A 13193-nucleotide genomic window follows, 5' to 3' on the forward strand; every position below is an offset into this window, starting at 1 on the left:
GGGTAAAAGGTCACTTTGCTACTCAGCCCTAGTTTAGGGAATATAACAGCGCAAGCTCTCTTTTAGCAGTGGGGAGAACCTTGGTTAGATCTGTTCGCCTACGAAGAGAACGTGCAGTGTCACAAACACTGTGTGCTGGAGTTTTCAAGGCGGCTTTCGATCAGCGATGCTTTTCATCACAAGTGGAGCTCAGGCCTGCTGGACACCTTTCCGCCCATACAACTTCTGTCCAGGGTTGGGAAGAAGATCAGGAGAAACTGTGCCCAAGTCATTCTTGTAGCTCCGGTCTGGGCAAGGATAGTCGGGTATCCAGAGCTTCTGATAATGAGCACTCATCCTCCGTTCAGCCTGCCCCTTCGGGAGGGTCCTCCACCCGAACGTGTCAACTCTTCACCTCCATGCGTGGAGATTGAGTATCGGCAAGTGATGGCTTTTGACCTTCCTCCCGAAGTATGCAAGGTTATTTTGGCAGCCAAGCAGCCCCCACTAAGAAGATATATGTCTGCTGTTGGCAAAGGTTTGTATCATACTGTACAGAAAGGTCAATTGACCCTATTTCTGCTTCACTTTCTACTGTCCTTCTGTTTATTCTTACCCTTGCCCAGCAGAGCCCTACCGTGGCTACTCTGAAGGGTTATCTTTCTGCTCTATCCGCTTTTTTGCGGCTCCCAGACCAACCCTCTCCTTTTAGGTCTCCAATTGTCACTAAGGGGCCGATTAGGATTGCAGACGGAAAGCGTCCTGACCGCCAGTCCCGCAGGAATTGACCATCCGACCGCACCGTGGTGAAACCGGCGGTGCAATTATGATTCCCCTCCAGCAAAACCCGACCGCGGCGGACCGATGTCATCAAAGTCCGCTGACCGCAGACGGAAGCATAGAAAACCCGTCCGCGACGGAGGGATGACAACAAAGACCACCGACCGCGGATGGAACCATTGAAAAAAATGATCACCGCGGACGGAGTGGCCGCGGTAACAGGCCCAACCGCCGACAGTGCAGCGGAGTGACCGGCTACACGATTAGGATAACACCGCCAGGGCAACGTAAAGAATCCCCCTCCACGACCGTCGCCGAAAATAACATTGACAAATGTAAGTGACAGCGGAAGGGCCAAAGCTAATCCCCCACAACAGTCTGACTGCAAAGAAAATGGCGGCTGCATGGCACTATGCAATCCAGCAAATCAGGACACAAACCTACCATGAACACACCCCTTCCCCAATAACCCACATCAAAAACACACCCCCATGGTGGAACACCTGACAGGCAAGGGTCCACACACACAACATACCTGACTGCAAGATCCCATTGGGACACAGCCACAAAGATGAAATAAAAGGAGCCCCTCCCATTCCCACAATCCTTTTCATCACAGCAGAACCGAGAGAAAGAATCACACAGCAGCCCTGAGAGGAAGAGGCACACAGCAGAGCACAGCACTACATACACGGCAGAGCACAGCACCACATACACCAATAGCCACACAACAACCTGCACTTCAACACACACACCTCACCATCCACCACAACACCATCACAACAAACCACACACCTGCACCCCCAACACCCTGCACAGCACACACCATAGCCTACAAGAAACAGCGCAAATTCACAGAGAGTGAGCTGAAAGTCATGGTGGATGAGATCATACGTGTAGAACCCAACCTGTTTGTAAACCTTGTACAACAGACCACACTGGCCAACAAAACCAGAATGTGGGAAAGGAAAGTCACCAGAGTGAACGCATCAGGGACCGCACCACGCAACAAAAGAGACATCCAGAGGCGGTGGCACCTTTGCCTGAATGCAAAGGTGAAGTCAATGAGAGCCAAGAACCGCGATCGGGCCCAGCGTAATGGCGCCGGCAGTCCCATCCAGCCAATACAATACACTGAATGGGAGAAGAAGGTGCTTGGAATACTGCACCCGGAGAGCCTGGAAGGAATAGCTGAGGGAATGGAGGCTGGTAAGTACAACCTAATGACCAGAATCACAATGTCAAGTAGTGCTGTGCACAACTGCTAAGATACTCCGCCTAGGTCCCACACCATGCATGTTGAGCACACATACATACAAATGTGTGAATGTCAGGGCCAAAATGCATCCACCATGACCACCCACACACAGAGCAACCACCATTTCCTGGGTCACATGTGGCTAAGCAGCCGGCACTACAACTCCCAACAGGGCCCCTTCACCCACAGCCCAGCAAGATGGAGTCCCTCCACCATGTGCTAGCAATGCAACCTCTCTCACCAAAGTGACAGGTAGGTAGCCATCTTCACAGGGAGGGGTGTACCTGGTTGAGGGGCCAGCACAACTCCCAACAAGCCCCCTTCACCCACAGCCCACCAAGATGGAGTCCCTCCACCATGTGCTAGCAATGCAACCCCTCTCACCAAAGTAACAGGTAGGTAGCCATCTTCACAGGGAGGGGTGTACCTGGTTGAGGGACCAGCACTACAACTCCCAACAGGCCCCCTTCACCCACAGCCCAGCAAGATGGAGTCCCTCCGCCATATGCTAGCCTCACCAAAGTAACAGGTAGGTAGCCATCTTCACAGGGAGGGGTGTACCTGGTTGAGGGGCCAGCACTACAACTCCCAACAGGCCCCCTTCACCCACAGCTTAGCAAGATGGAGTCCCTCCACCATGTGCTAGCAATGCAACCCCTCTCACCAAAGTAACAGGTAGGTAGCCATCTTCACAGGGAGGGGTGTACCTGGTTGAGGGGCCAGCACTACAACTCCCAACAGGCCCCCTTCACCCACAGCCCAGCAAGATGGAGTCCCTCCACCATGTGCTAGCCTCACCAAAGTAACAGGTAGGTAGTCATCTTCACAGGGAGGGGTGTACCTGGTTGAGGGGCCAGCACTACAACTCCCAACAGGCCCCTTTCACCCACAGCCCAGCAAGATGGAGTCCCTCCACCAGGTGCTAGCCTCACCAAAGTAACAGGTAGGTAGCCACCTTCACAGGGAGGGGTGTACCTGGTTGAGGGGCCAGCACTACAACTCCCAACAGGCCCCCTTCACCCACAGCCCAGCAAGATGGAGTCCCTCCCCCATGTGCTAGCAATGCAACCCCTCTCACCAAAGTAACAGGTAGGTAGCCATCTTCACAGGGAGGGGTGTACCTGGATGAGGGGCCAGCACAGTATGACACCTAGCCAAGTGGCGTATGCCACCCGAACCCGTCATGATGCCCAGTACTGTGTACCACAACAATGTGATGAGTTCGTCAATCTTGTGCTGCATGACATGACATCCCAATTGTCACAACAACCAACCTGTGCAGTACACATCAATGACTCTCGATCCTTTGTACAACAGGTGATCGTGAACTGGCAGGAAATGTCAGCAACCGGCAACACCAGGCACCCCTCTCAGACCATGAACTCTCTGGAGCTGATGACCTTGACGCCTCGGTTGCCGTGGAAGTGGCTAGTACACCAGTGTCGCCGGTGCCTTCCTGGTCCCAGGACATTGCTGTCGCCACCACCTTGACCACAACACCAACAGTGGCCCCTGCCGTCGGGACCTGTACTGCCACTACCACCACCACCACCACCACTGCAACAAGTCTACCCTGTCCCACCCTCCCAGGCCCATTGTACAACGAAACACCCACCACATCCCAGGAGAGCAGGGAGAGTCTCCGGGCTAGGACCAAGGTGAGGCAACAGGTTCCGGACAGGAGGGCAGGTGGAAGGGCAGGTGGCTAGCAACACCCACCCAATTGTGGTGCAGAGGCCCTGGATGCCATCAACATGGTTTGTGGAAGTTTATGAGCGTACACAGGCACGCCAAGACACACTGGAGCACCGTCAGCTGTTGAGGTCCATCAACAACAGGCTGGCACAACTGGTGGACATCGTGGGGCAGCAAGCAGCGTCTCGGAGGGAGCAGCCTGCAGCCTATATTCCACCTCCCCCTGCCCCCAGTGGCCTGCAGGATGCCATTACACAAACATCCCATGAGGCCACAGAGAGGGAAGTGTCCCCCGAGCAAGCTGCCCCCACAGCAGTCCCTCCTCCGTCCATAATACAGAGGGGACGTCCGAGGAAACAGCCAGCTGAAACCAGTGGCAAAGCACCAGCTAGCTACCAGACGAGGATCCGGCTCTGACTTCAACGTGCCCTGAGCCTGCGATTCACTCTGCTGACTATCCTTCCCCACACCGCCAGGCCATCACTTTTATGTGTTGTACTGGGTTCTCAGGACAATGTGAGTTCTACACGATGTTCTCATACTCCATGACTTTCAACTTGATGATCCCCACCCCCCCATCTTGTAAATATGCACTCCACCAACACTGCCACCATTGTAAATAAACACCCTTGAAACACTCATGTCTGTGTGTACTCCATGTTTTAATCACAGGGTGTACAATTATGTAATCGTTACCATGTCCAAAGAGCAATGCTTGTCTGTACTCATGTTGAAAATGAAGCGACCTAGGGAGAACAAGAGCACAACATACACATGTCAGGAAACTGCATCACAGCCTTCACACCACACCGCATTTCACGGCTGTGCTATCTATCCACTCCACAATTTTCACCAGTCACAACATACCCATTCGTGAGCCGTGCATGACTACCATGTCCCACACACATTTGCTAGCAGCACAGAGCCAACCACAGGCAGCAGTCACAACACACATCCAGACATCACCACCAACCACCCCTCCGCATACCATGTCAACACCGTTCGTTGACACCCACCTTCAGGGGAAGTAGCGCTCAATGATCTGACGTCTCTGGTCCAACCTTCCTCCTCTCCACTATCATCATCAATGGACACGGGCGGGATAGCATGTGGAGCCACTTGTTGGTCTGCAGGGTCCTGGATCAGGGGGATCCCTTGGCACAGGGCCAGGTTGTGGAGCATGCAGCAGGCAACCACGATTTTGCAGTCCTTTGCGGGTGAGTAAGGCTGGGCCCCTCCGGTCTTGTCCAGGTAGCGGAACCTTGACTTCAGCAGCCCGAATGTGTGCTCCACCACCCGACGTGTCTCGCTATGTGCCACAATATATCGCTGTTCACCTGGGGTAGTGGGATTCCGTACTGGGCTCAACAACCATGGGTGGTTCGGATATGCAGAGTCACGGTTGGGAGAGGTGGACAGGCACATCCAACGGCACATCCAACATTACCACTGTGGTGTGGGCCAGCAGGGCACACATACAACACAGTGTTTGACACTTACAACTCACTAACAAGCCAGCCACGTTCCGGATGCATATTCGCCATCAGTCGGGGCACAATGCTGCTCCGCTAGACGTGGGAGTCATGTGCAGAGCCTGGAAATCTGTCACACACATGCAAGATGATCTGATTGGCCTGGCACACCACTTTGACGTTGATGGAGTGGTAATGCTTCCTATTACGATAAATGTATTCACGTGCCTGTGGTGGAACCAGACCAATATGTGTGCCATCAATGGCACCCACCACATGTGGAATCCGACCCAGAGCGTAGAAATCAGCCTATACAGCTAGCAATTCCGCTGCCCAAGGAAAATGGATATATTCATCCTTAAATAGCATTATGGCTGCCAGGACATCACGCAGTATCACACTAAACATGGGTTGGGACATCCCCCCTGCTGTACCAATTGTGTGCTGGAAAGTGCTGACGAAATGAAGTTTCCTCCATCACCTTGGCCATTGGTGTGATTGCCCCGGGATATTCCCTGCGTGGCTGAAGGTGTGGCTCCAGTTGGGCAACCAGTATCTGCAATGTGGGACGGTCCAAGTGGAATCTGTGTATCACCTCGTCGTCCACAATGTCCTCCAGCACAGTGTATGGACGGTGCACATTCGGAGCCCTCCTAGGATGATAGCACATGTCAATTGTAAGCACAACACAGCTGTACGACATTTGTGATCATGGCAGACACAGAATTAACAATGACTACATCACCAGTGATGGTACCACAGACTACATGTGGGTTGGCCCTGGCACACACAATGGCACACCTGTAGACTTGCCACACATTGACATCCCCACAATGACATCGAAGACATGTGTATGCACAAAGGCACGTTCCAACATGTAACACAGACAGCCTTGATTGTGCAATATACACCTCATGTGGGGATCTGCACCCACACAGGCCCCAATCTTTGTGCTGCACCATGCCAATACATAAATACACAGTCCATGAGGTCATGCACCTCTGAGTAGACTTGCATAGGCTGGACAAGGACACATGAGAGGGCAATCCATCAGGCATACATCACACAGCAACAAATTCATAGTGCATCCATCACATCATCACATGTCGTTGCACATACCATGCACAGACACACATGTAACACAATCTGCAGGTCCATGGTAACAATGAACTGTGTAAATGTAAACCAACAACCCATGTCACATGTGAGCCACCACATCACTACATTGTCACAGATGTGCACTGGCCTGGCATGTGCACTCAGCACTGGTTTGGGTGTGTAACTTGCAATGTTAGCACTGCCCTGTTGCATGATCATGGTGGCCAATGGACACCCTTGGACAGCGCCCACATCACAGCATGATGTGTTGGCAGGTACCATGTACCTGCTCAGCCACCCATGTCCACTTGCCAACACGGAATGTGTGCGTGACCATGCAGTAATTGGCCTCGCGCTGGCAGTGCACGCCTGCCGCAATTTCAAAACTTGCATTCTGCTTCCACGAATGTGTTTCCCATTGGCTGTTGAATAGGGTGCCATGGAGGGGACACACCAGCGCGGTCATGCGTGCGCTGCCACTAGGGTTCATCTTTCAAATGCATTCACGCATGGGCGGGGCAGGCTTTCCACAACATTTAAATCTACATTGTGAAATGGCAGTTGATATGTCCCTCCATGCAGATAGCGGTACCCACCGCCATTCCCCAGTGGTGATCACCGCCCATGCCCATGCCCATGCCCATTCAGTCCAGGGGCCCGCCATGCAGATAGCGGTACCCACCGCCATTCCCCGGTGGTGACTCACCACCAATGCCCATGCCCATTCAGTCCAGGAGCCCACTATGCAGATAATGGTACCCACCGCCGTTCCCCGGCGGTGAATCACCGCCCATGCCCATGCCTATTCAGTCCAGGGGCCCGCCATGCAGATAGCGGTACCCACTACCAACGGCGGTGGGTACCGCTATCTGCATGGCGGGCCCCTGGACTGAATGGGCATGGGCGATGACTCACTGCCGGGGAACAGCGGTGGGTACCGCTATCTGCATGGCGGGCCCCTGGACTGAATGGGCATGGGCGGTGACTCACCGCCGGGGAACAGCGGTGGGTACCGCTATCTGCATGGCGGGTCCCTGGACTGAATGGGCATGGGCGGTGACTCACCGCCAGGGAACGGCGGTGGGTAACGATATCTGCATGGCGGGCTCCTGGACTGAATGGGCATGGGCGGTTACCCACCGCCGGGTCCGGGCAGTCGGTGCAACTATGTGACTGAATGGGGGGGATAACAACTGGCATTGCCACTTGCACATTCATATGTATCTGTTAGCCTGGCCCAACCCAGCGGAATGCGTGCTCCGCCATTGCGATGCCAACAAGTGATGTATTTCAAATGACGCACCATCGCTGTAGCGCACACATGCGGTTGGTGGTGTGTGACCGTGATGGTCCTTGCATATGCAGCCAATGGAAACAGGTACCATGGGACGTGTAAGAGATTTTCAAAAATGCGGAAGCCGTGCACCGCCACATCGGGCCAGTCATTGGCTAATTTTGAATGAGGCAGCCTGGGAACACCAATTGCTACAGACCAGTGCCACTGATATCAGCTCAGGGCCCTATAAATGTGTGAGTCTGAGCACCACACATGCACTGCTTCCAGCCACTGCTGCCTGCACCCATCACCTCTAGCTGCTGCTGCTGCCCACTCCACCAACTGCTGCTGTTTTGCCAGTGTCCTGGACCTTACCATGCCGGGAGTTGGACAGATCCGGTCCGGTCCCTTCAGTGCAGAGGAGCTGGAGGTCCTTGTGGACGGTGTGCTCAGCTACTATGAACGGCTCTACGGTGCCCCAGGATAGGTGGTAAGTGCAGTGGGGGACATGTTGGTGTGCATGAGGTGGTCCCTGACTCCTGGTGTCTGCAATCTGGGCAGTGTTCTGAGGGAGGCAGTGTGGGTGTGCCCCAGCAGGACAGGAATGCTGTGATGTGTTCCTGGTTCTGTCACTGACTGATTGACCTCTATGTTGCGCAGTGTTATCTTTGAGGGGTAACAAACATGACATGTGTAGTCTTGTGGCTGTGCTGGGTCACGGCCGATCACAGCTATCTTGTGTGTGTGTGCCTCACCTGCTATCCATGATGGACTAATGCCATATTGTCCTGTCAGTCACATATGTATTACTGTGCATGGCTGCTGACAGAAACCTGTACTTTCTATCTGTGTGAACGGCCAACTGTTCACTGACTTGCCCCCTCTTGTCTCCCATGATGGTAGGTCAAGCTGCACCATCGCAAGGACGTGTGGAGGGACATAGCACGTGATGTACGGGCAGTGGGGGTGTGCAACAGGTGACACACACACTGCCATAAGCGGTGGGACGACATCTCCAGGCTCAGCAAGACTGTGGCGGATATGACACTGGGGCTGATTCCAAGATCAGGCCGGATTGCACGACGTACCATGACCCCTCTAATGCTACGTATCATAGCTGTGACACATCCTGACCTGTCCGCATGGCTGAGAGGGGAGCAGCAGCAAACTAGCGTTGAGCACACTGACATGGTTTGTGACTTGGGAGTGCATGCATGTATTGCTGGTCAGACACAGTAGTGGCATCCATGGTGTATATGGTGTGCTGCTATTGCATGTTGGTGGATTAGCGGAGTGAGAGTCAGCATCCATGTCAGCCAGCTGGACATACCAGTTGCATTGTAGTGCAGGGGCCCAGGACATGTTATTCATAGCTGTGGTCACATGGCATCACATGTGTGGTGGTCTGCATGCACTTGCCCTGTTTGTTTCATGTACATGTGCCACAGGGCCCACTAATTCTTTGACATGAGGATGTCTGGGAGGGGTGGTTCATGTGCAGGATGGGTTCGACATGTTGTCCAGCAGTCAAGGAAGTTTGGATTTTGTAATTTGCAGTTAGTGAGTGTGGCACTTAGGTATACCTCTGATCTCTCTCTTTCAGCTTTGGACGAGGGATCTGACAGACAAACGAGGGAGGGAAGTGGTGGCAATGCATCCGGATCAGAGACCACACAAACACTGACTGAGATGAAACAGAGCAGCCCCGGAGAGGGGGACAGAACTATCCCTGAGGACTCACATGTGGAGACACCATTGTCATCATCTTCAGACAGCGGTGGTGAGTCAGCACTGTTGGTAGACACAGGGAGTGGACAATCTACACCTTCAGTCGGTACACAGCACCATGGGCCCACACTGCCACCAACTGCAAAAAGTACTGCTCGTGCTCGCAAGAGTAGGGGGAGCGGAGTGGCCTTTGGTGCAGGCACCGCTGCCCCTGCCCCTGTGACACAAACTGTGCTGAGGTGGTTGATCTGCTGTGAGAGCTGTGTGTAGGGCAAACAAACATGATAAATGCATTCCTGGACCACAATAGGAAGTTGGGGCAGGTGGAAGCATTCATGGAGGGGATGCATGGTGATGTTGGGTACAGTACAGTCCTTATCCAACACAGTGTCTGCAGCCATTCAACAGTCACATGGACAAGGTTCTACTTCAGTTCCCCCATCCACACCACTTACTGTCTCAGGGGAGAGTGACACTTCTGAACATGCATCATTTTCAGGGTATTGCACTAGAAGCAGCCACAGGCAGCAAGGAAGACAACGGAGGCCACAAACACCATCCCCTGGGAAAGGGAAATCTTTCAAAGAACACGACATCAGCTACCCTGGAGATGACACAAAAGACCCTCAAGGGGTAATGAGGGGCACAGATTCACGGGACACACAGACATCCCCCTCAAAAGGTACTCACAAGGGCAAGGCACATCTCATGGACAAGGCACAGACCAAGGACAGGGCATCCGCAAAGGACAGGACACCACCCACGGACACGGCTCCTCCCAAGGAACAGGCACCTTCCAAGAACCAGGCCCCTACAAATGACAGGGCACCTCCCAAGGACAGGGCACCTCCCAAGGACCAGGCCCCTACAAAGGACAGGGCACCTCACAAGGACAGGGCACCTCCCAAGGACAGGGCACCTCCCAAGGACAGGCTACCTCCCAAGGACAGGGCACCTCCCAAGGACAGGTAAACTTCAATGGACAAGGCACCTCCCAAGGACAGGGCCACTCCAAAGGACAGGGCACATTCAATGGACAGGGCACCTCCCAAGGACAGGGCACCTTCAATGGACAGGGCACCTCCCAGGGACAGAGCACCGCCCACGGATAAGGCACATTCCAAAGGCAGGACACCTCCTAAGACCAAGGCGTCTCCCACGGCCAAGGCTACTCCCAGGGAGCAGGCACCTCCCAGGGCCAAGGCATCTCACATGGACAGGACATCCACCAAGGACAGACATCCATCACCCATGCGCCCCCTGAAGCTGGTGTTGGTGAAGGAACATAAACCACATGTGTTAGAGGTGGAGGCCCCCCATACCTCTACTCCCATCCGCAGTGAAGCAGAGGAAGGAGTATACTGTTGTTGCATCCCCCATTACACATGATGCAGAGGGCAGAAGGCAGGGCCAGAGCAAGCATCAAGCAGGTTCCAGCACGTCCCCAGAGAGCAGACCCACACATGCACATGATCCAACCTTGATGGGTGATGTTTCAGATGAGGTCACACCACTTACCAGTCCAGTCATGTCCAGGGTGCCCTTCCGAATCCCCAAGAAACGGAAGCACACACCGGTAACACCTGACCACCCCAATGTCGCACAAGTACAGCTGTCCCCAGCTCCCAGAGCCACCCTGCCTCCTGGCTCATACAGCCCTGTAGCTCATCATTTCAGTGGTCCTAGTGGTTCAGCTGCAGTTCACTCTCATGTGTCAGATAGTGGCACTGTGTCTGTTGTTCACTATCATGCCTCATGTAGTAGCACTGTGTCAGTTGTGCCCTCTCCTGTTTCAGGTACTGCCACTGTGGGTGTCGCCAATCTCATGTCTCAGATGCTGGCATGGTATTTGTTGGTCAGTGTCCAGGGACAGGTCCTGGCAGTGTGTCAAGGTCTATCGCTCATGTGTCAGTCACTAGAGCTGTGGCTGTTTTCACACTCCTGTATCAGGTCCTGGCAGTGTGCCAGGGTCTGTCGCTCATGTGTCAGCCACTACAGCTGTGGCTGTTTCTCACACTCCTGTATCAGGTCCTGGCAGTGTGTCAGGGTCTGACGCTCATGTGTCAGTCACAAGAGCTGTGGCTGTTTCTCACACTCCTTTATCAGGTCCTGGCAGTGTGTCAGGGTCTGTCGCTCATGTGTCAGTCACTAGAGCTGTGGCTGTTTCTCACACTCCTGTATCAGGTCCTGCCACTGTGTCCGAAGCTACGAGGTCCCACAGTCCACCTGATTCTGTGCTTTGGGGTGCAGTTCCCATCACTCAATCTCATTGCACTTGATGTCTGGACTGTTCGTTGTAACCACGCTTGCAATATTCTTGTTCATGGGACTGTCCGCATGACACACGTCCTTGTGCTGCCTCAGCTGTACCTGCTTTATTCTGGCCACTGGACCTGTTAGTAATGTGATGCAATGTGCCCCTCACTTGTGCTGCCTCAGATGAACCTGCTCTGTTCTGGCCACTGGCCCTGTTAGTAATGTGATGCAATGTGCCCCTCACTTGTGCTGCCTCAGATATACCTGCTCTATTCTGGCCACTGGTCCTGTTAGTAATGTGATACACTGTGCCCCTCACTTGTGCTGCCTCAGATGGACCTGCTCTGTTCTGTACCATGGACTGTTGATGCACTGTGCCCCTCACTTGTGCTGCCTCAGATGTACCTGCTCTGTTCTGGCCACTGGCCCTATTAGTAATGTAATGCCATGTGCCCCTCCCATGTGCCGCCTCAGGTGGACCTGCTCTGTTCTGTACCATGGACTGTTGATGCACTTTGCCCCTCTCATGTGCTGCCTCAGTTGTGCCTGCTCTGTTGTGAACATTGCCCTGCTGCTGTTCTGCTGCTGCATTGTGCCCTCCCATGTGCTGCCTCAGATGGACCTGCTCTGTTCTGTACCATGGACTGTTGATACACTGTGCCCCTCACTTGTGCTGCCTCGGATGTACCTGCTCTATTCTGGCCACTGGCCCTGTTAGTAATGTGATGTACTGTGCCCCTCACTTGTGCTGCCTAAGATGTACCTGCTCTATTCTGGCCACTGACCCTGTTAGTAATGTGATGCAATGTGCCCCTCACTTGTGCTGCCTCAGCTGTACCTGCTCTATTCTGGCCACAGGCCCTGTTTGAGTTCTGAGGCCATGTGCCCCTCACTTGTGCTGCCTCATATGTAACTGCTCTGTTCTGGCCACATGCTCTATGGTAACTGTGCTGCTTGTTGCCCCTTGGTTGTGCAGCTTCTCGTGGACATGCTCTGCACTCTCTCATTGCCCTGCCTGGAACTGTGCTGCTTGTTGCCCCTTGGTTGTGCAGCTTCTCGTGGACATGTTCTGCACTCTCTCATTGCCCTGCCTGGAACTGTGCTGCTTGTTGCCCCTTGGTTGTGCAGCTTCTCGTGGACATGCTCTGCACTCTCTCGTTGGCCTGCCTGGAACTGTGCTGCTTCTTGCCCCTTGGTTGTGCAGCTTCTCATGGACATGCTCTGCACTCTCTCATTGCCCTGCCTGGAACTGTGCTGCTTGTTGCCCCTTGGTTGTGCAGCTTCTCGTGGACATGTTCTGCACTCTATCATTGGCCTGCCTGGAACTGTGCTGCTTCTTGCCCCTTGGTTGTGCAGCTTCTCATGGACATGCTCTGCAGTCTCTCATTGCCTTGCCTGGAACTGTGCTGCTTGTTGCCCCTTGGTTGTGCAGCTTCTCGTGAACATGCTCTGCACTCTCTCATTGCCCTGCCTGGAACTGTGCTGATTGTTGCCCCTTGGTTGTGCAGCTTCTCGTGGACATGCTCTGCACTCTCTCATTGGCCTGCCTGGTACTGTGCTGCTTCTTGCCCCTTGGTTGTGCAGCTTCTCATGGACATGCTCTGCACTCTCTCATTGGCCTGCCTGGAACTGTGCTGCTTCTTGCCCCTTG

The 13193-nt window shown here is 53.8% G+C and overlaps 1 pseudogene; it reads right to left on the bottom strand.

Moving 5' to 3' along the window:
* Positions 1-11552: 11552 nt before the first annotated feature.
* LOC147708498 (uncharacterized) lies at positions 11553-12549 on the bottom strand (annotated as a pseudogene).
* Between the last annotated feature and the right edge of the window lie 644 nt (positions 12550-13193).

The sequence above is a fragment of the Lissotriton vulgaris genome, chromosome 6, assembly GCF_964263255.1.
Source record: "Lissotriton vulgaris chromosome 6, aLisVul1.2, whole genome shotgun sequence".
Taxonomy (NCBI): domain Eukaryota; kingdom Metazoa; phylum Chordata; class Amphibia; order Caudata; family Salamandridae; genus Lissotriton; species Lissotriton vulgaris.